Below are 23,492 nucleotides of genomic sequence, written 5' to 3' on the forward strand. Positions count from 1 at the left end.
GCATTAGCTTTTTTGCGGAACTGCTTCTGCTGTCCTCTCTGCTTTGGGGCTATGTTAATGTTGATGATGGATCGAATTAGGCCGTGGTCCGTCCAGCAGTCTTCAGCTCCTGTCATGGCGCGGGTGATGTTCACATCCTTGCGATCCCTGGCTCGGATGATGACATAGTTGAACAGGTGCCAGTGTTTGGAGCGAGGGTGTTGCCACCATGCCTTGTATTTGTTCCTCTGGTGCAACAGGGTGTTGGTGATGAGGAGAAGTTCATGCTATAGACATTTTGTCAAGAGTAGAGTACTGCTGGAATTGGCTTTCCCTACCCTCTCTCTGCCAATCACGCCTCCCCAGGGGGCTGTGTCTTTGCAGACCCCGGTATTAAAGTCACCTAGGAGGATCAGTTTGTTGCTCGCGGGGACATGGGACAGGGATGTCTTGAGATTGGAATAAAAATCCTCTTTAGCCTCATTTGTTGCATCGAGTGTTGGGGCGTACGCACTGATGACTGTGGCACATTGGTTCCGGGATAGGGTAAGACGAAGAATCATGAGGCGTTCGTTAACCCCGCAGGGGGGAGTCTTTGAGGCGGTCGACCAGCTCATTTTTGATGGTGAAGCCGACTCCATGGAGGTGGCTTTCTTCCTCTGGTTTTCTTTTCCAGAAAAAGGTGTAACCTCCACCTTGTTCCTTGAGCTGGCCTTCCCCTGCCCGCCGGGTCTCGCTTAGGGCGGCAATGTCGATGTCAAAACGTCCGAGTTCCCGGGCAACTAAGGCGGTGCGGCGTTCCGGCCTGTTGCTGTTGGAATTGTCCATGAGGGTCCTGATGCTCCAGGTCTCGAACTTCATATTGACGAAGTGGAAGATGCCTGTGCGTGAGTTCTTATAACGTGGGGTGGCCGCTGCACACCAGCAACCACACGGGCTTAGCTGAACAAGTGGTAAGAGGGTCCAAGATGACTGGACACCAGGCACTGCTGCTGGCGAGGTGTTGGCCGCGAGCTCGGTGCCGAATAGCGCCATTGATGGTAGGTGGCCCGAGGTTTGGTTGGGGGGCAGGCATTAGGAAGGTCAATTGTCCGCTGGGGTTCTGAGGGATGGTTTAAGAAGTTTCTTCCAGAGTTTTCAAGGTTATTTAAAAGTTTAAGAGTGTAAAAGTATTTCCAATTTGTTTAAAAAAGTTGCTCAGGTTGATTATAAGTTAAAAAAGAAATAGAAAAAAGTTCTCCAAGTTGATTAAAAATTTAAAAGTTTTCCCGAATTGTTTAAGAAGTTTTAAAAGTTGATTAAAAGTTTAAAAATTGAGTCCCTTCAGCCGATTCGACGCCGGCCCCGGAGTCCTCTCGGCCAGTTCGACGCCGGCACCGGAGTCCTCTCGGCCAGTTCGACGCCGGCACCGGAGTCCTCTCGGCCAGTTCGACGCCGGCCCTGGGCAGAATGTTTCACAGTCCTGCCGGAACACTCCACCTCAGCGTCTTCCTTGTGGCCGGCGGGCCAGCGGGCCCAGAAGAACCGGTGGGCCCCGAAGAGTTTGCAGGCCCGGAAGAGTCGGCGGGCCTCAGAAGAGTCGGCGGGTCCCGAAGAGCCGGCAGGCTCCGAAGTGTTGGGCGGGCCCCAGACGAGTTGGCGGGTCCCGGTGGGCCCAGAAGAGTCGGCGGGCCCAGATTAACCAGCGGGCCCCGGTGGGCCCAGAAGAGCTGGCGGGCCGAGAACAGCGGTTGTGGTGGCGTCCTTGGGATATATTTAGGAAGGATATATTGGCCTTGGAGGGAGTGTAGCGTAGGTTTACCAGAAAGATACCTGGGGCTAGAACCTCTGCTTTTGAGGTTATCGCCCAAATATGGGCATTATTTCCGGCATGGGCAGTAAAAAAGTGTTTTCAGATCGCCAGCTTCTTGCCCATTCTCAAAACACCTAGTTTATATTTTTGAAAATGGGCGTTACCGTGAGCGATCTCAAATGGACGGGAGCGGTAAATTTTTTTGACCTTCTGCCATAAAGTGTCGCCATCCTTAGCAACAGCATTGCAAGGCTCGATTCCCACGATTCCGGAGGTCAGGGGCACCATGACATGCGCAGAAGAGGAGATATAGAAACATAGAAAATAGGTGCAGGGGAAGGCCATTCGGCCCTTCGAGCCTGCACCACCATTCAATAAGATCATGGCTGATCATTCCCTCAGTATCCCTTTCCTGCTTTCTCTCCATACCCCTTGATCCCTTTAGCCATAAGGGCCATATCTAACTCCCTCTTGAATATATCCAATGAACTGGCATCAACAACTCTCTGCGGTAGGGAATTCCACAGGTTAACAACTCTCTGAGTGAAGAAGTTTCTCCTCATCTCGGTCCTAAATGGTCTACCCCTTATCCTAAGACTGTGTCACCTGGTTCTGGACTTCCCCAACATCGGGAACATTCTTCCTGCATCTAACCTGTCCAGTCCCGTCAGAATTTTGTGTGTTTCTATGAGATCCCCTCTCATCCTTCTAAACTCCAGTGATTACAGGCCCAGTCGATCCAGTCTCTCCTCATATGTCAGTCCTGCCATCCCGGGAATCAGTCTGGTGAACCTTCGCTGCACTCCCTCAATAGCAGGAACGTCCTTCCTCATATTAGGAGACCAAAACTGAACATAATATTCCAGGTGAGGCCTCACGAAGGCCCTGTACAACTGCAGTAAGACCTCCCTGCTACTATACGCAAATCCCCTCGCTATGAACGCCAACATACCATTTGCCTTCTTCACCACCTGCTGCACCTGCATGCCAACTTTCAATGACTTATGTACCATTACACCCACATCTCGTTGCACCTCCCCTTTTCCTAATCTTCCGCCATTCAGATAATATTCTGTCTTCGTGGTTTTGCTACAAAAGTGGATAACCTCACATTTATCCACATTATACTGCATCTGCCATGCGTTTGCCCACTCACCTAACCAAGTCACCCTGTAGCCTCTTAGCATCCTCCTCACAGCTCACACTGCCACCCTGCTCAGTGTCATCTGCAAACTTGGAGATATTACACTCAATTCCTTCATCTAAATCATTAATGTATATTGTAAATAGCTGGGGTCCCAGCACTGAGCCCTGCGGCAGGCCACTAGTCACTGCCTGCCATTCTGAAAAGGACTCATTTATCCCGACTCTCTGCCTTCTGTCTGCCAACCAGTTCTCCATCCACGTCAGTACATAACCCCCAATACCATATGCTTTAATTTTGCACACCAATCTTGTGTGGGACCTTGTCAAAAGCCCTTTGAAAGTCCAAATACATCACATCCACTGGTTCTCCCTTGTCCACTCTACCAGTTGCATCCTCAAAAAATTCGAGAAGATTTGTCAAGCATGATTTCCTTTTCATAAATCCATGCTGACTCGGACTGATCCTGTCACTGCTTTCCAAATGCACTGCTATTTCATCTTTAATAATTGATTCCAACATTTTCCCCATTACTGATGTCAGGCTAACCGGTCTGTAATTACCCATTTTCTCTCTCCCTCTCTTAAAAAGTGGTGTTACATTAGCTACCCTCCAGTCCATAAGAACTGATCCAGAGTTGATAGACTGTTGGAAAATGATCACCAATGCATCCACTATTTCGAGGGCTACTTCCTTAAGTACTCTGGGATGCAGTCTATCAGGCCCCGGGGATTTATCGGCCTTCAATCCCATCAATTTCCCTAACACAATTTCCTGCCTAATAAGGATTTCCTTCAGTTCCTCCTTCTCACTCGACCCTCGGTCCCCTAGTATTTCCGGAAGGTTATTTGTGTCTTCCTTCGTAAAGACAGAACCAAAGTATTTGTTTAACTGGTCCGCCATTTCTTTTTTCCCCATTATAAATTCACCTGAATCTTTTTCTCTTCACATATCTATAGAAGCTTTTGCAGTCAGTTTTTATGTTCCCAGCAAGTTTCCTCTCATACTCTAGTTTCCCCCTCCTAATTAAACCCTTTGTCCTCCTCTGCTGTATGATAAAATTCTCCCAGTCCTCAGGTTTGCTGATTTTTCTGGCCAATTTATATGCCTCTTCCTTGGATTTAACACTATCCTTAATTTCCCTTGTTAGCCACGGTTGAGCCACTTTCCCCATTTTATTTTTACTCCAGACAGGGATGTACAATTGTTGAAGTTCATCCATGTGATCTTTAAATGTTTACCATTGCCTATCCACCGTCAACCCTTTAAGTATCACTCGCCAGTCTATTCTAGCCAATACACGTCTCATACCATCGAAGTTACCTTTCCTTAAGTTCAGGACCCTAGTCTCTGAATTAACTGTGTCACTCTCCATCTTAATAAAGAATTCTACCATATTGTGGTCACTCTTCCCCAAGAGACTTTGCACAACAAGATTGCTAATTAATCCTTTCTCATTACACATCACCCAGTCTAAGATGGCCAGCCCTCTAGTTGGTTCCTCGACATATTGGTTTAGAAAACCATCCCTAATACATTCCAGAAAATCCTCCTCCACCGCATTGCTACCAGTTTGGTTAGCCCAATCAATATGTGGATTAAAGTCACCCATGATAACTGCTGTACCTTTATTGCACGCATCCCTAATTTCTTGTTTGATGCTGTCCCCAACCTCACTACTACTGTTTAGTGGTCTGTACACAACTCCCACTAGCGTTTTCTGCCCTTTGGTATTCTGTAGCTCCACCCATACCGATTCCACATCATCTAATCTAATGTCCTTCCTTACTATTGCATTAATTTCCTCTTTAACCAGCAACGCCACCCCACCTCCTTTTCCTTTCTGTCTATCCTTCCTGAATGAATACCCCTGGATGTTGAGTTCCCAGCCTTGGTCACTCTGGAGCCATGTCTCCGTGATGCCAATTACATCATATCCGTTAACTGCTATCTGCGCAATTAATTCGTCCACCTTATTACGAATACTTCTCGCATTGAGGCATAGAGCCTTCAGGCTTGTCTTTTTAACACACTTGGCCCCTTTAGAATGTTGCTGTAATGTGGCCCTTTTTGCTTTTTGCCTTGGGTTTTTCTGCCCTCCACTTTTACTTTTCTTCTGCCTCCATTCTACTTCCCTCTGTCTCCCTGCATAGGTTCCCATCCCCCTGCCATATTAGTGTAACCCCTCCCCAACAGCACTAGCAAACACTCTCCCTAGGACATTGGTTCCGGTCCTGCCCAGATGCAGACCGTCCGGTTTGTACTGGTCCACCCTCCCCCAGAACCGGTTCCAATGTCCCAGGAATTTAAATCCCTCCCTTCCGCACCACTCCTCATCTGAGCTATCCTGTGATTCCTACTCTGACGAGCACATGGCACTGGTAGCAATCCTGAGATTACTACTTTTGAGGTCCTACTTTTTAATTTAGCTCCAGAGAGACAGAGAGAGAGAGGGACTGAAGGCGTGTCTGGGTGTGGTGTGGCTGCTTTGGGAAGAAGGAGGGAGACTTGAGCTTCACAGGAAGTAGGCAAACAAAAAGTAGCTGTTTGACCGAATTTGCACTAAAATGGAGGGAGAGGAGGCGGCATCACAGCACGCTGTGGAGACTGACGCTGGAGAGAGCAGTGAGGTGGGAGAGGAGTACATTGGAGGCCGCAAACGAGCCAGGAGGTTCTCTGACGAGGCAAATGCCACCCCTCCTGCAGGAGGTTGAGTCACGCTGGGGTGATTTGACACAGGGAGGGCGTGGGAAGCCCACCCCAAAGGCCTACCAGAGGATATGCACCGAGATAGCAGTGGTGGTCTCGTCGGCGACCAACGAGGTGCGTGAGGGCAACCAATGCCGCAAACAATGGAACGACCTTGTGGGATCCGCAAGACTATTTCATTGATTTACATGTACTTATATATTTGTATAATTTGATTTGTAACCGTCATGAGTGACTATCAGATGTGAGGTCTTGCACTTTTACTGGGAATGTGTTACTCAAAGCTGCAGTCATGGTGCACGTCTTTAGGTAAAGAATGATAATAATCATATCATGATTACATCTGTCGGTTATGTGTTGTATCATTCTATGTGACAGTATCTAGCAATGATATCATGCAATGATCTCATGCCATGTCGTCCTGTCACCTTTTACAGAAGAAGCTATTGACGATGAGGTCCATGCAGAGATGAATGGGTGGGGGGTCATCAGTCCCCAATGCCATCACAGAGATGGAGGAGCGAGTGCTAGCACTTGTGGGGAAGCACCCCCGGACAGCCATGGATGCATCTGCAGATCCTGAAGTGATGCCACGTGAGTAAAGCTTACACCATTACGTGATGTAAAGTCAATAGATGCCACACCACCTCATATCGGACCAATCATATATGATAGATGATTTCTTAAACTGTCATAGAAATCATGCTGGCCTGATGAAAATTATTGCAATGCACAATTTTGTTGAAATGTGATGGTGTTGAAATGTGATGTCTGCAACGATTTTGAGAACGGTGGTGCTTTTGTCGTGCATATGCTGTGTGTAGCGCGGGACTCACCTTGTCACCTTTGCATCCCCGTCTCCTCTAACAACCTCATTTGTGTCTTGCAGCTCAGCCAGCAGCCCCACGCAAGGCCACAGAGGCCAGAAAGTGGGGGAGCGGGGCAGGAGTCGACAGACGATCCTACTGCATCTGGTGCTGAGGAGCTCCAATTATCTCCTGTCAATTCGCTGAGTCTGTTCTCGATGGATGAGAACGCGGACTTCGAAGAACCTGTATCGCCACGCTCCAGAACCCATTCCACCCCAAGGCCATTTAGTGGTCCTCTGGGCATTCCCGCCTCCACTCTGGAGGTGCCGGCCCCAAGCACCTCTCCACAGGGCACCCAATCTGTCCCCAGGACAGCGCCGACCCCACGGAGGTCTCTTGAACGTGGCAGGTCTGTTCCACAAGCGCAACATGAGAGCGGAGAGATGGTACATTTGTCCAGGAGGACTGTAGACATTGGTGACCAGCTCATCGAAGGTTTGGGGGGCATATCCCGACACCTGGCCACCATGACAGAGTACATTCCATGCATGGTGGAGTCCCTGGATGCGATAGCCAGGAACACTGCTGCTACAGCCCTCCCAGTGGTCCCAGAGCATGGCACTCTACCCCTAGGTCCCGCACCACCACTGCGAATGACAGATGAGAGCAAGGACCAAGATCCTGTTTCTGCATCAGAGAATGTTGCCCCCTCGGCATCCCCCGCTCCCGTACCCGTGCAACCACAACCTCTGCCTTCATCCCCCCTCAATGAGGCATCGCCTGAGGAGTTCCTCGGCCAAGCACTGTGGAGCGAGGAAGGGAAGGGGTGGAGGTGGGGAGAAGGAGAAGTGGGGGGGGGGAGGAAAGAGAGGTGCATGTGCGCAGGTGATGGCTGTGTTATATCTCCATCTGGGCGAATGCAATTTGTTGCAATGTATGGGGGCTGGGGACCATGCTCCTGCTTTGCCTTTGTATTCTGTGTTGCTGGACATGTTAAACATGTGATTGATGTCAATGGTGGAAAAAGTGGGATGTGGGCAAGGGTTGGGTGTTATTGGCTGTGATACTTATGATTTCAGACCAATGTTGGTATTAAACTTTTGTTATTGAACATAAGCTTGTTGCGTATTGTCTCAGATAGCTAGACCGTTACACACTGGTGATTCCTTATCATCAATCAACGTAAACTTTAACTGGCACTAAGGTGATGGGCAACATTGATGTCTGAGCTGCGCACACACAGCAGTGTGTTAGCGTTGTCACTCACATCAGCGCTCTTTCAGTCAAATCTTTCCGCTATCAGCTCCTCACATAAGAGTGGGATTTAATAAATGCCAGCCACACTGCTGGCATTTGTTCCGATTAGTTCCACTTTTTGTGGGCGGTTTTTTGAGCGAGTGATATTGTGGGCGATATGTGTGCGAGGTGGTGAAATTGAAGATGGGTGATCTTCATGGCCGCTAGTTTGGGTAAATATACTCTTGCGACAAAAAACAGTCGGCAGGCATTAATATTGAATCTCAGCGTTAATTCTGTTCGAAAGTAACTAGGTGATATTATGGGCGTTGAATTCGCCCATTCTGCTGATTCTGCCCCAAAAAAGTGGGCGGACAGTGATATTTTTTCTTGGCGTTACGCCCATTGGGAAAATAACACTTGGTGATAAGTCGCTTAAAAAAGCCCGTCAGTTTCCATTTTGTGCTAGAATGGGCAATATATGGGCGTTATACATCATTTCAGCGGTAAAATGGGCGTTAAGTGGTATTAAGCATACAAAAAAAGTGGAGATTCTAGCCCCTGGACTCCAAGGTTAAATTACAAGGAGAGATTACACAAACTAGGGCTGTACTCCCTGAAATTTAGAAGGTTAGTGGGTAATTTGAGGTTTTCAGGATCGAGAGAAACTATTTCCGCTGATTGTGGAGTCTCAGTCTAGGGGGGCATAATCTAAAAATTAGAGCTAGACCTTTCAGGAGTGAAATTACACACAAAGGGTGGTAGAGGTTTGGAACACTCTTCTGCAAATGGGAACTGATGCTGGATCAATTGTTAATTTTAAATCTGAGATTGACAGATTTTTGTTAATCAAAGATATTAGGGATATGGACCAAAGGCACGCATATGGAGTTAGGTCACAGATCAGCTATGATCTCATTGAATGATGGAACAGGCTCAAGGGGATAAACTCCTGTTCCTATGTTCCTAAGGCAAATAGGTTTTGTGGGGTTTTTTTTAAACAAGAGAACTGAATATAAAAACAAGAAATTAGGTTGATTCTAACATAAAAGGCAATCCAAAAGTCTTCCAAAGGCATATAAATAATAAACGGGTAGTAAGAGAAGAGGTGGGGCAGATTAGGGACCAAAAAGGAGACCTACGCATAGAAGCAGAGGATCTAAATGAGTACTTTGCATCTGTCTTTACCAAGGAAGAAGCTGCCAAAGTCATAGTGAAAGAGCAGGTAGTTAAGATACTGGACGGTATAAGTCACCAGGACCAGATGGGATGCATCCTAGGATGCTGAGGGCATTGAGGGTGGAAATTGCGGAGGTACTGGTCATAATCTTCCAATTCTCCTTAGAAAGATGGCGATGCCAGAGGACTGGAGAATTGCAAATGTTACACCCTTGTTCAAAAAAGGCTGTATGGATAAACCCAGTCAGTTTAACCTCGGTCGTGGGGAAGCTTTTAGAAATGATAATCTGGAACAAAATTAATCATCATTTGGACAAGTGTGGATTAATTAAGGAAAGCCAGCACGGATTTGTCAAAGGCAAATCGTGTTTAACCAAATTGGTTGAGTTTTTTGGCGAGGTAACAAAGGGGCAATGCGGTTGACATGGTGTACATGGACTTCCAAAAAGCATCTGATGAAGTGCCACATAATAGGCTTGCCAGCAAAGTTGAAGACCATGTAATAAAATGGACATGGATTGGCTAAGTGACAGGAAACAGAGAGTAATGGTGAACGGTTGTTTTTCAGACTGGAAGAAGATACACAGTGTTGTTCCCCAGGGGTCGGTTCTAGGACCACTGCTTTTCTAGATATATATTAATGACTTGGATGTGGGAGTACAGGGCACAATTTCAAAATTTGCAGGATGACTCAAAACTTGGAAGTATAGTGAACAGTGCGGAGGATAGTGATAGACTTCAAGAGGACATAGACAGGCTGGTGGAATGGGCGGACACGTGACAGATGAAATTTAATGCAGAAAAGTGCAGCGATACATTTTGGTAGGAAAAATGAGGAGAGGTAATATAAACTAACGGCTACAATTCTAAAGCGGGTGCCTGAACAGAGAGAACTGGGGGTACATATGCACAAATCATTGAAGGTGGCAGGGCAGGTTGAGAAAGCAGTTAAAAAAGCATACGAGATCCTGGGCTTCATAAATAGAGGCATAGAGTACAAAAGCAAGGAAGTTATGATAAACCTTTATAAAACACTGGTTCGGCCTCAACTTGAGTAAACATAGAAACATAGAAATTTACAGAGCAGAAGGAGATCATTTCGGCCCATTGTGTCCACGCCGGCCGACAAAGCCACGTGGCTCTTGGTCAGTAGTCCCAAAAGTTACATATAAACTTATGAACAATGACGGAAAGGCAAAGAGCACCCAGCCCAACCAATCCGTCTCACCACAACTGCGACACCTCTTACACTGAAACATTCTACACTCCACCCCAACCAAAGCCATGTGATCTCCTGGGAGAGGCAAAAACCAGATAAAAACCCAGGCCAAGTTAGAGAGAAAAAATCTGGGAAAATTTCTCTCCGACCCATCCAGGCGATCAAAACTAGTCCAGATCATCACCCTGGCCATATTCTATTCCCTGTAATACTTACCATTATATCTGCGCCGTCCAACAAAAGGTCATCCGGTCTAATCCCAATTACCAACTCTAGGTCCGTAACCCTGCAGGTTACTGCACTTGTAAGTGCCCACCCAAACACCTTTAAAAAGTGGTGAGGGTTTCTGCATCCACCGCTCTTCCAGGCAGCGAGTTCCAAATCCCCACAGCCCTCTGCATAAAGAAGCCCTCCCTCAAATCCCCTCTGAACCTTCCACCAACCACCTTAAAACTATGCCCCCTTGTAATAGACCCCTCCACCAATGGAAATAGACCCTTACTATCCGCTATGTCCAGGCCCATCAATATTTTGTACACCTCAATGAGGTCTCCTCTCAACCTCCTCTGTTCCAATGAGAACAAACCCAGCCTATCCAATCTGTCCTCATAACTGAGATTCTCCATTCCAGGCAGCATCCTGGTAAATCTCCTCTGCACCCTCTCTAGTACAATCATGTCCTTCCTATAATACGGCGACCAGAACTGCACGCAGTACTCCAGCTGTGGCCTAATCAATCAAAGTATTATACAATTTAAGCATAACCTGCCTGCTCCTATATTTCATGCCTCGGCCAATAAGGGCAAGCATTCCGTATGCCTTCTTAACCACCTTATCCACTTGGCCTGCTACATTCAGAGATCTGTGGACAAGCACTTCAAGGTCCCTTTGTTCATCTACACTATTAAGTGGCCTACCGCTTTACCCTTTCCTTATTAGCCCTCCCAAATTGCATCACCTCACACTTCTCTGAATTCAATTCCATTTGCCACTGCTCTGCCCACCTGACCAGTAGATTGATATCCTCCTGCAGCCCAGGACTTTCCTTTTCATTATTAACCACACAGCCAATTTTAGTGTTATCTGCAAACTTCTTAATCATACTCCCTATATTCAACCCTCTTGCTTACCTCCTCAAAAAATTCAATCAGGTTAGTCAAACACGATCTTCCCTTAACAAATCTGTGCTGAATGTCCCTAATTAATCCTAGCCTTTCCAAATGCAGATTTATCCTGTCTTTCAGGATTTTTTCCAATAATTTTCCCACCACTGAGGTTAGGCTGACAGGCCTGTAATTACTCGGCCTGTCCCTTTCTCCCTTCTTAAACAAGGGTACTACATTGGCAGTCCTCCAATGCTCCGGCACCATGCCCAGTTCCAAAGAGGACTGGAAAATGATGGTCAAGGCCTTTGCTATTTCCTCCTTTACTTCGCTCAACAGCCTGGGAAGCATTTCATCCGGGCCTGGGGACCTATCTACTTTCAAAGCTGCTAAACCCCTTAATACTTTCTCTCTCACTTATTTATTTCATCCAGAATATCACATTCCTCTGCATTACCCCTTTCCTTTGTGAAAACAGATGCAAAGTATTCATTAAGAACCTTACCAACATCTTCCGCCTCCACACAAAGATTACCTTCATGGTCTCTAATAGGCCCTACCCTTTCTTTAGTTATCCCTTTGCTCTTAATATATTCATAGAACATCTGTGGGTTTTCCTTAATTTTACTTGCCAAGAATTTTTCATGTTCTCCCTTAGCATTCCCAAGATCCTTTTTAATTTTGCCTCTTAACTTTCTATATTCCTCTAAAGATTCTAAAGTATTCAGCCGTTGGTATATGACATAGGAGTCCCTTTTTTTCTTAATCCTCCCCTGTAAGTCCCTAAACATCCAGGGGGCACTAGAATTATTTTTCCCAGCCTTTTTCTTTAAGGGCACATGTTTGGCCTGAGCTTTCCGGATCTCCTCCTTGAATGCCGCCCACTGTTCTGACACTGATTTACCCAGTATTGTGTCCAATTCTGGGTACCGCACTTTAGGAAGGATGTCAAGGCCTTAGAGAGGATGCAGAAAGGATTTATGAGAATGATTCCAGGGATGAGGGACTTCAGTTACGTGGATAGTTTGGAGAAGCTGGGGTTCTCCTTATAGCAGAAAAAGTTGAGGGGAGGTTTGATAGAGGTGTTCAAAATCATGAGGTGTCTAGACAGAGTAGATATAGAGAAACAGTTCCCATTGGCGGAAGGGTCGAGAACAGCGGACACAGATTTAAGATGATTGGCAGAAAAACCAAAGGCGATATGAGGAAAAACTTTTTTATGCAGCGAGTGGTTAGGATCTGGAATGCACTGCCTGAGAGGGTGGTGGAGGCACACTCAATCGTGGCTTTTAAAATGAAATTGGATAAGTACCTGAAGGACAATTCTTTGCAGGGCTACGGGAAAATGGCCTGGGAGTGGGACTTGCTGAAATTCTCTTGGAGAGAGCCAGCATGGGCTCAACGGGATGAGTGGCCTCCTACTGATTTGTCACCATTCCATGATTGTATGATTTGTACAAGGCAATGGTTAGAGCACGGTTAAAGCCGTGCAGACAGGTCTGCACATCCCATCATAGGAAGGGTATTCGAGCTGTGGAAAGGGGACATAGTAAATTCACTCAAATGATACCAGGATTGAGAGGTTAGAGTTCTTCAGAAAATACAGAAAGGTTTTAAGCGAAAACACTAAAGATTTTATCCACTGGTTGGAAAGTTTGGAACAGGGGCTCAGACCGAGGGTCATCAGTGGAAGATTGAAGGGGAATGTTCGGAGAAATGTTTTCACACAGAGGGTTATTGGATCAGGGAATGTTTTACCACAAGGGGTAAGTGAGGGGGAAACTCTAACATTTAAAATGGGATTGAATAAGTATTTGAAAAGGATCCAGGAAAAGGGCAAGAATTCGAGTGAGTAGCTCTAGTCCTTACTCACTGACGCACTGTGGCTGCAGGGTGTACTAGCCACATGATGCTACTTATCATGATGTTTCCTCCAGCAGCAGCTCCCAGTAACTGCAATTTTCAGCACCCAGAAGGACAAGAGTAGCAACATCATGGGAACACCATCACCACCAAGTTCCCCTCCAAGTAACACGTCATCCTGACTTGGACACACATCTCTGTTCCTTCATGGTCATGGAACTCCCTACCTAACAGAATTTATGGAGCACCTTCACCACACGGACGGTAGCAGTTCAAGAAGTTGTCCTTCACCACCACCTCTTGGCAACTAGAGATGGGCAATAAATGTGGCCTCGTCAGTATCGCCCACATCTCAAGCATAAATTTTGAAAAGTCAATTTGCGCAAAGCAAGTTCCCACACACAGCAGATAATGTGTGGGTTAAGGGAGGAACATTGTTCAGGACAATGGGAGAAGGACACAGGCGGGAGGGCTAGCCGGTGCGTTCTGCAGTCGGCAAGGTAGGACTGCTCTATTTTCTGCAGCCGATTTATTTTTCATTTATTTTTGATGATGTTGTGCAGCAGTTGTGCTGAAGATGTTGTAATGTTGTGCTGATGTTGTGAAGGTCTTTAGTGCTTTAGAATCCTCTAACTCACCTTCCTCCCTCCTACCTCTATCTCTATCTCTGGTTACCTGCGCTGATTTCTTAAATATAGGTAAGGTTTTTCTGTGCCTACAAAAGTGGCCACATACACTGGCCTAAGTTAGTTTGGAGTAACTTTCAGCTGGCCAAATTTACTTCTATGGCCAGAAGAGGCATAAGTGGCTTGTCACGCCCCTTTTGGAGAGAACAAACTAAACTGGAAAAAAACCTAACTGACTTACACTGGAGCAAGTTAAATTTGGAAATTTGCGATTTTTAAAGTTACTCCAAAAAAAGCTACTTAATCAAAAAAAAAAACGAGGTAACTCCTGGGGAAATTTGAGCCCATAGAATGTGCACCACAGAAACAGGTCATTCGGCCCAACAGGTCAATGCCGGTGTTTATGCTCCACAAGTCTCCAGCCACCATACTTCAGCTCACCCTATCAGCATATTCTTCTATTCCTTTCTACCTCATGCATTTATCTAGATTCCCTTGAAATACATCTATGCCATTCGCCTTAACTACTCCTTGTGGTAATGAGTTCCATATTCTAACCACTCTCTGCGTAAAGATGTTTCTCCTGAATTCCCTATTGGAATACCTTATATTTATGGCCCCTAGTCTTGGTCTCCTCCGCAAATGGAAAAATCTTCTCTATGTCTACCCTATCAAGCTAGGTTGACACTCCAGTGCAGTGCTGAGGGAGCGCTGCACTGTCGGAGGTACAGCCTTTCAGATGAGACATTAAACAGAGTCTGCCCTCTCAGGTGGACGTAAAAGATCCCATGGCACTATTTTGAAGAGCAGGGGAGTTAACCTTGGTGGTCTGGGCCAATATTTATCCCTCAGTCAACATAACAGAAACAGATTATCCGGTCATTATCACATTGCTGTTTGTGGGAGCTTGCTGTGTACAAATTAGCTGCTGCGTTTCCCACATTACAACAGTGACTACACTCCAAAATTACTTTATTAGCTGTAAAGCGCTTTGAGACGTCCGTTGCTCATAAAAAGCGCTATATAAATCCAAGTCTTTATTTCTTTTCTATCAATCCCTTTCATAATCTTAAAGACTTCTATCAGGCACCGCTCGGCCTTCTCTTTACGAGAGAAAAGAGCCCCAGCCAGTTCAGTCTTTCCAGATAGTTACAACCTCTCAGTTCTGATATCATCCTTTTAAATCTTATTTGCACCTTCTCCAGTGTCTCTATATCCTTGCTGTTTTTGTTCATCAGTCATTAGTAGCAACCCGCTCACCGAGCAGAACCTCTCCCCCAGCAAATGACAAATGTTGGCCTTTATCCCGAGGGGGCTAGAATACAAAGGGTAAAAAAGTTCTGCTTCAGTTGACAGAGCCTTGGTCAGACCCCATCTGGAGTATTGAGTTCAGTTTTGGGCACTGCACCTCAGGAAGGATATAGTGGCCTTGGAGGTGGTACAATGCAGAATCACAAAAATGATTCTGGGCTTAAAAGGTTAAATAACAAAGACAAGTTGCAGAAATATGGATTTTGTTCCCTAGAGTTTAGAAGGTTGAGGGGTCTTTAACATGATAAAGAGACTCGATAGGGTAAATACAGAGAAACGATTTCCTCAGGTGGGGTGTCCAGAACATGGGGACATAATCTTCAAATTAGAGCCAGGACATTCAAGAGTCAGCTGAGGTGGTGTGCTCCCATCTGGAGTGACAACCCCCCGCCCCCCCACCTCTCCCTCTAAGGTGAGTGTGCTCCTAACTCTATCAAACTGACACTTCTGTGGATTTGTTCACATTCATTGCTCCAAAATTGCACACATATGTGCAACTGACAATATTGAATGTACTAATAGTCAGCTTCAGTGTCCTTATTTATTTCACTGTGAGCAGTGCTCACCAGCAGTCTCCATACTTAGTGGTTCAGCATGTCTGACCCACACTGGCTGGTTTTCAGTGGCTGATGTTACATATCAAAGAATCACACTGTCAAACTTCTGAGACCTGTGTCACAATCTGTGGTCACAACAACAACAAAGAAGAATTTTTAGGGACAGGATTAGGCTAAGAAACCTGTCTTCATTCTCAACCATACCTACCCAACCCCAGTCTCTTTTCTCTCTGGAAAAACAACTATCCCACTTATAAGTGCTTGGTTATTTATTCCTTGAAGTCTAGGCTGCTTTGAGTGGGGAAAAAGAACAAGGTTTTCATATTGGATAAAAAGGGTTTGCACTGACAATTCTCAGTGTTAATATCACGGTATAATACACCCAATATCTGATTCTCCCTGCTGCCACTTTCAATTTCTTCACTGACAACAGGCCCAATGGACTTTGCTGGTAATATCTGCCCAATGAGAACTGTCTCTATTGATAATTAACCCTAGTTTCTTGCTAACCAGTTAATTAATAATCCAATTTATGATTGCACTCTGGCTTCATTGCAGGTGAACAACAGTACTCAGTTTGGAATTGAAGGTGCATAATATCCTCCTCCTTTTTTTCTTTCTATTTCTCTAGCCATACTAACATGCTTGCTTTATCTTTTGACATCAGTTCAAGTGAAGGGTTTTATCTCTACAGATGCCGACAGTCATACTGTGGATTTCCGGCATTAGCAGTATTTGTTTGGTTTCCATATACGAGTGTGTGGCCAGTAAGGGAATTCACGCTAGTGTTACCCGATGAATTGTCAGAAAATGGTGTGCACCATGTGTCCAAATCACTGTACTGGGTCCAGCAGTGGGCACCGTGTATCCGAATTACTGCCCTGTGCTGTGTCCAACAGTGGGCACCTTGTGTCCGAATTACTGCCCTGTACTGGGTCCAACAGTGAGAATCGTGTGTCTGAATTACTGCCCAGTGCTGTGCCCAACAGTGGGAATCGTGTGTCTGAATTACTGCCCAGTGCTGTGCCCAACAGTGGGAATCGTGTGTCTGAATTACTGCCCAGTGCTGTGCCCAACAGTGGGAATCGTGTGTCTGAATTACTGTCCTGTGTTGTGCCCAACAGTGGGATTCGTGAAATCAGTCTTTTAATACCCTCCTTCTTTCCTGACTTCACACACCTTTAACACATCTCACCCCAGGACTGATCTTCGGACTTTTCATAAGGACTGGAATCTGTCACAACTGTCCGGCATCCATTGCACTTTGCAAAATCTCCAGCTGCACAACATGACCTCCAGTCTCATTTAGTTTGGACTCTTAAGACTGGTGTTTTACAAAGTGTTCCTTTCTCTTAATTTAAGAAAGCATTGAGCATGTGAACAGGCAATGAAAATAGTTATTAATCGCTACCTCAATACCATGGGAACAGCAAACCAAAACAGCTCGCTCCAGTGTGAGGAGCTCAAGGCATCAGCTCAAAAATAGATTGTCTCAGAGAAACCCTATCCCAATGAAGATGGTCCAGTGAAAAGGGATCATCAGGGAAGTATCCAGAATGACACTTGTACATCTCTCTGTGCCCCAAGCTCCCTCTTGTGGAAGGCAGAGTCTGATCCTTGTCCATGAACCCTCAAGACCAATTCTCCATCCATGAGCCCTTCATTGATCACTAGAGTCCAGTTCAAGACACAGCTACCATTGCTATTGTCCCCAAAAAGCCACCAGCTACCTAATTTAGGGATCTCATTGTGGAAACCAACCAGCAAAATAAAAGGCAGAGCATAGAAAGCCCTTCTACTCCCGCGCCATCCAGCTAACAGAAGATAGGTGCCAGCATATTACCTTAGGCTCTGTCTGCCCACTCAGGTGGATGTAAACGATCCCATGGCATGATTCAAAGCAAAAGAGGGGACCTGACAGAGCAGGCAGGGCCTCCGTTTAAAGTTTCATCCGAAAGGCAACACCTCCGACAGTGCAGAGCTCCCATAGTAATCCCCCTCAGACAGTGCAGCACTCCCTCAGTACTGCACTGGGAATGTCAGCCTAGATTATTGTGATATAGTCACAGAGCACAGCACACAACACAGCTTTCTAACATGGCAGGCAGCTCTCCGAAGTCTCCGGAACCTCCTGCTTCTGTTTATTATTAACTCTGTAGTTGCAGTACACAATACGTCCACATTCACAGTGTGGCGCTACAAACATTACAGGTTTACAAACATTACACTTCTCCCTCCTCAAAGAAGTTATGATATCATACATAACTTGCATGTTTATTCATAACACAGGATATATTTATTTTTTCCATATTTACAAATTTAACTTAACCACTTGCTTTCTGTTTCGAAGAGGATACCTTCGCTCTCGAACAGAACCTTCCAAACATGATGTTGAATCTAAGGCTGATCCTGAGGAACGTTTTCCTCCATGGAATTTCCTTGATTTTCATTTGAACTCACTAACTTTAGGCTGTTTGTTTTCCTGACTCGGACTCAAACTTACATTCTGATTTTCTCTTGGAATTGTTTCCAGTACACTAGATGTAGGATATGCTACTGGTGTATCTAAACTATCTGATGAGTCAGAAATAATTGAATCATTCCCACCTTCAACTCCTTCCATGTCTGTAGGTAAAATATCAATATGAACAAACCTAACCTGTCAATTATCAAACATCTTGACCAAATATGTGCGAGGACCACATATCTTCACCATTCTTCCTAGTAACAACTTTACCCATTTATGGTGATGGTTCTTCACTCACCTTCTGATTTCATTTCATGCTTCTCTCTTTTACTCTACCTCTATCATGATTCTCTTTGAGTTAATTGTGTCTTCTACGGACTGTGCCAAATTTGGTTTTAACAACGAGAATCTAGTTTGTGGCTGTCGTTTGAGAAACAACTTTGCTGGTGTTCTACCAGTAGTTGTATGAGGAGTATTACGATACGTAATTAGAAAATTAGCCAATTTGTGATCCAATGACAATTGTCGTTTCTTTGGATTTGGATCGAACATTTGTTTTATGAGGGCATGTTTTACAACTTGTACAGTGCCCTCTGCTGCACCATTCGAAGCAGGGTGTTACGGTGGAACCTTGGTATGTTTCACACCATTTTTGCTCATGAACTGTGCAAATTCTTCAGAATGAAATTGTGGTCCATTATCCAAAACAATTTCCTCTGGGAGGCCAAATGAAGAAAATAAACGTCGCAAAATGTCCAGTGTTTTACTTGTTGTTACTTTCCACATTGGAAACACTTCAACCCACTTCGAATGACTATCACAATGAACAATTGTTGTCCTTCTAACTCAGCAAAATCAATATGTAGCCTTTGCCACACCCTGGGAGGCCATTTCCATGGCTGTAATGGTACTGATGGCAGTTGCTTGCTTACCGATTGACATGTCATATACACTGACTCACGATGTACTCTATATCTTTATCAAGACGTGGCCACCATAAGTAACTGCGTGCAAAACTCTTGGTTAAGCACATTCCCAGGTGCTGGTCATGGATGTCTCCTAATAATTTGGACCCGAATTTATTTGGTATAACCACTCTTGCACCCCACATGAAGAATGGATGAATATCTTTGTCTGATAACAGGTTTGGACATCCATTTCCAATATAATCATTCATATTTGACATCACTGGGTCACGTTTGGTTGCTCTACCAATCTCTTCAGCTGTAACTGGTAGTTCATCAATGTATGAAAAATAAAACACTTCCTCCCTATCCGGTGTAACTTGTGATGGGGAAGCCAATCTAGACATAGCATCAGCATTACTGTGATCAGCTGATCGTCTGTATTCAATATTATATGTATATGCTGACAAGTCAAAGCCCATCTCTGCATTCGGGCTGCAGCTAATGTTGGAACTGGTGACTTTGGATGGAGGATTGCTGTTAAGAGCTTATGGTCCATAACGATGGTAAACTTACGACCATACAAATATTTGTGGAACTTCTTGACCCTAAAAATTAATGCCAAAGCTTCCCTTTCAATTTGCGCATAATTACTCTCATTGGCACATGAAGCAAAAGCAATTGGTCTCTCCTCCCTACTACGTAATACATGAGATATTACTGTCCCAACTCCATACGGAGAGGCATCACATGCTAGCTTGCTCTCCTTAGATACGTCATAGTGAACTAACATGGTGCTCTCTACTAAGTTGCTTTTACACTCCTTAAATGCTGTATTGCATTCTTTTGACCACTTCCAATGGACCTGTTTTTTTAATAGTTCATTCAGTAATACTGTAGCCAAATTTGGTAGGAACTTACCATAATAATTAAAAAGACCCAAAAATGAACACAGTTCAGTGACATTCCTGGGAGTGGGTGCATTTCAGATTGCATCCAGCTTTCCCATGGTTGGCTGCAAACCATCTTTGTCTACTCTGTACCCAAAGTACTCCACTGAGTTTTTAAATAACTCACACTTACGAGCAGACACTTGTACTCTGTGCTTCTCTAGCCATTTGAGGACTTCATTCAATATGTTATTATGACTTTGTCTATTTGGTGCTGAAATGAGTATGTCATCTAAATAACATACTACCCCTTCAATACCTTGCAAAATCTGGTTCATCACCCCTTGGAATATGGCAGGGGTGGAAGACACTCCAAACAGTAGCCTATTAAATTGATATAGGCCAAGATGAGTATTTATAGTCAAGCATGACTTGGACTCCTCATCTAGTTCAAGTAAGTAGGCATTCGTAAGATCCAGTTGAGAAAATCTGACCACCTGCCAGTGTTGTGAACAAATCCTCTATATTTGGCAATGTATTGGGACATTACCCTCAAGAACCTGGTTTACGGTTACTTTATAATTGCCACACAATCTTACTTTACCATCGGACATAGGTACAACAACAATGGGTGTAGCCCAATTACATCGATCTATCTTAGAAATAATGTTCTCAGTCTCTAGTCTTTTGAGTTCTTGCTCAACTTTCTCCTTGGGTGCATATGGTATGGAACGTGGCTTGCAGTAAACCGATCTAGCGTCCTTCTGTACCCTGACACTCGCCTTGAAGCCTTGGATCGGACTGCACGTTTTGCAGAACGCCTTTGGATAACTATTGATATCCATTGATGCAAATCTCGTTTCAACACAAAAAATCTCACTCCAATCCAGCTTCAGTGATCTCAACCAATTTCGTCCTGGTAAGGCAGACTTGTCTCCTTTCACTACTATTAGAGGCAAGTTCTGAAATTGATCCTTGTATTTCACCAGTACGGTGATATGACCTACCACAGGAATTTTCTCTCCCAAGTAGCCTCGCAGCTCCATCTTAGATTTCTCCAATGGGAAATCACGCAATTTGTCGAGGTACAGCGGTACTACACTCACGGATGCACCCGTGTCGAGTTCCATTGGTATCTTGAATCTCGCAACATCAGTGTGGATTTTGATACTTTTCGAATCGCTGTCCGTTAACCTCGTGCTCCTGATGACGTATAACTCTAGCATCTCCTCGTCATGTTGTTGTTCTTCCATGCTATGTAGTCTTTGGGGATTTCTACTCATAGCTTTGAATGCTGGACTCAAACTTTGAAAGCTGATTTACCCTTCAATTGGCATGATGCCCAGTCTTTCTGCAGAAGCAGCACTCTGCCGTCACGTATGGACAACTTTGAGCAATGTGTTGTCCCAGGCACCTATAGCACGACTTCGACGTTTTATTAGAATTTCCAGTTTCTGAGACTTTGGGCCCCCACTGCCTTTTACTTTGAATCTGCAGGCGATTTACCTTGGTTGACTGAAGACTATAATTATGATGAAATTCTTGGGAATATTGATTGGCCTTGCCCATTGACCTCGCTGTCTGACAAGCAATCTCAAAAGTCAAGTCATCCGTCGTCAATAACTTTCTTCTGATCGCATAATTTTTCACCACACTAACAAATCGATCCTGCAATGCTCGGTTTTGAAAGTTTCTGAAATAACAGTGAATAGCTTTTTTAATGCTACAGTGTAATTACTGATATTTTCATCGGTCTTTTGATTTCATATACCGAAACAATAGCTTTCAGCAATTTCTAATGGTACCGGGTAGTAGTGCTGCTCCAGCTTCGTTAAAATCTCTAAGCGTTGTGTCCTTTGGCTCAAGCAAATGTACCAGGGTTTCATACAATTCAGGTCCAGCTACAGAAAAGAAGCTAGCTCGCTTCCATTCCAACACAGCCAGTTCTGACCTGCATTCTCTGGAACTTCGATTATGTTATTTGCAGTGAAATACATTTCTAACTGATTCACTTTAAACCTTTCCTGATCGCGTTTATATTCACCTAAATGTCCCATTACACCTGCGGGTGCAGCCATTTTTGACTTTGCAGTTTAAACTAGCGTGCTCGTTTTTTTTTACCTCGGATTTTGTAGCTATTTCCAAAGACCGAGAAGCTTCCAAAGTCTCTCTGTCAGCTGGCTGAATCCTTCACCAACAAAATTTCACTTTAAATCATCAAAAAAATCCCATCTCGCCACCAAATGTGATATATTCACAGAGCACAGCACACAACACAGCTTTCTAACATGGCAGGCAGCTCTCGGAAGTCTCCGGAACCTCCTGCTTCTGTTTATTATTAACTCTGTAGTTGCAGTACACAATACGTCCACATCCACAGCTACAAACATTACAAGCTTACAGGCATTACAATTATGTGCTCAAGTCTCTGGAGTGGGACATGAACTCATGACCCCCTGACTCAGCGGCGCGATTCCTACACACTGAGCCAAGACAACAAGTTCTGTCCCATTGTTCAGGATGCGGTTTAGTCTCCAGTAATACTGTTACGGATTCTGAAGGAAGTAAAATGCTGTGATGCCTTTAAACCAATAATGTCGAGGGGAATCACCCCTTTTGATTCTGCAGGTAGGCATTTGCTGACCTCTTTGGTCTTCACCTAACTAGGATCCATTTTCTTCCAAGAATGGAAATCAGTTTCTGTGGGTGGCTTGATGGCATTGGGCAGGTTCCCTCAGAACACACTTCCACTCCAGTCAGAGTGGCCACTGAGAAGCATGAAATTACTCTAACTTTAAACAATGAACAGAAACATTTATTGGCCCGAGGTTGCAATTTCAGGTCTCTTCTGACAAGCGGGTGCCCATGAGACGCCTCTGGTGGATCGGACTCCCACTGCCATTAGGTGCCCGCCTCCTGACCCTGCCAAATTTGGTGAGGACAAGGTCAGAGGTTACTACCAACTGGACACCTGTATTTACACCGGATCAAAGGCCCAAGGTATTTCAGGGCCAAGTATCTTGGTGGACAGTTGTCACTGGAGTAAAACCTTACCCTGAACCCCTGAACCCCCAAAACACATCTCGCGGTCTCCTGAAGCCGTCTACACAAGTCGCTTTTACTGGGAACTTTCTCCACAACTCCATTCTCCTTTGAGTGTCGACCTTAGTCCGATTTATGCTCTTGTGAAGCGCTTTGGGAAATTTTCCTACATTAATAAGATGCTAAATAATGAAATATGTTGATGTTGTTGGGTAAACAAGTTCTGCCTAAAACCCCAATTTACTCCTTTGTTCTTCATTTGAAGCTGTAGGGCTAACTCCACCCCCAGTGCTGTAGCTAGCTTGAAGGGAATTCTGATCAATGAATCGGCGCTTCCATATCAGCTTGGCGCTACCATTGACCGTGGCCCCCGCCATCAGAAGCACGAGATTGGGCCATTTACCCATGTCCCCTCGACTGGAGATCATCATTAGAATTGGGCTATGGAGACTAAGGGCCTGAAATTGGTGACAGCTAAGTTCCACCCAAATACCGTCCAGAGGACTGCTGAGATCCTGATGGTAATTTGGGTCGAAATTTCATGAAAAAAATCTGGGAAAGACCACCCGGCGGCAAAAATGGGACTTATGCGCCGAATCTGGGTGGCAGCGGACGGTAGCTCCCATTTTCGGCAGCAAATGCAATCCTCGGCAAAGTACCC

The 23,492-nt window shown here is 45.0% G+C and overlaps 1 protein-coding gene and 1 long non-coding RNA gene across 3 annotated transcripts in view; one reads left to right on the forward strand and one right to left on the reverse strand.

Annotated features, from left to right (window-relative positions):
• The window catches only part of LOC139260143 (uncharacterized), a 73,664-nt gene extending 66,427 nt beyond the window's left edge, over window positions 1–7,237 (forward strand). For both annotated transcript variants that reach the window (XR_011592723.1, XR_011592722.1), the window contains exons 5-6: window positions 6,062–6,218; window positions 6,514–7,237. This is a non-coding gene — a long non-coding RNA (uncharacterized lncRNA). The remainder of the gene's footprint in view (window positions 1–6,061; window positions 6,219–6,513) is intronic.
• Window positions 1–23,492, reverse strand: part of entpd1 (ectonucleoside triphosphate diphosphohydrolase 1) — a 96,563-nt gene that overhangs the window by 69,097 nt on the left and 3,974 nt on the right. The gene's annotated exons all lie outside the window — the stretch shown is intronic.

Source organism: Pristiophorus japonicus, chromosome 3 (genome assembly GCF_044704955.1).
Source record: "Pristiophorus japonicus isolate sPriJap1 chromosome 3, sPriJap1.hap1, whole genome shotgun sequence".
Lineage (NCBI taxonomy): Eukaryota > Metazoa > Chordata > Chondrichthyes > Pristiophoridae > Pristiophorus > Pristiophorus japonicus.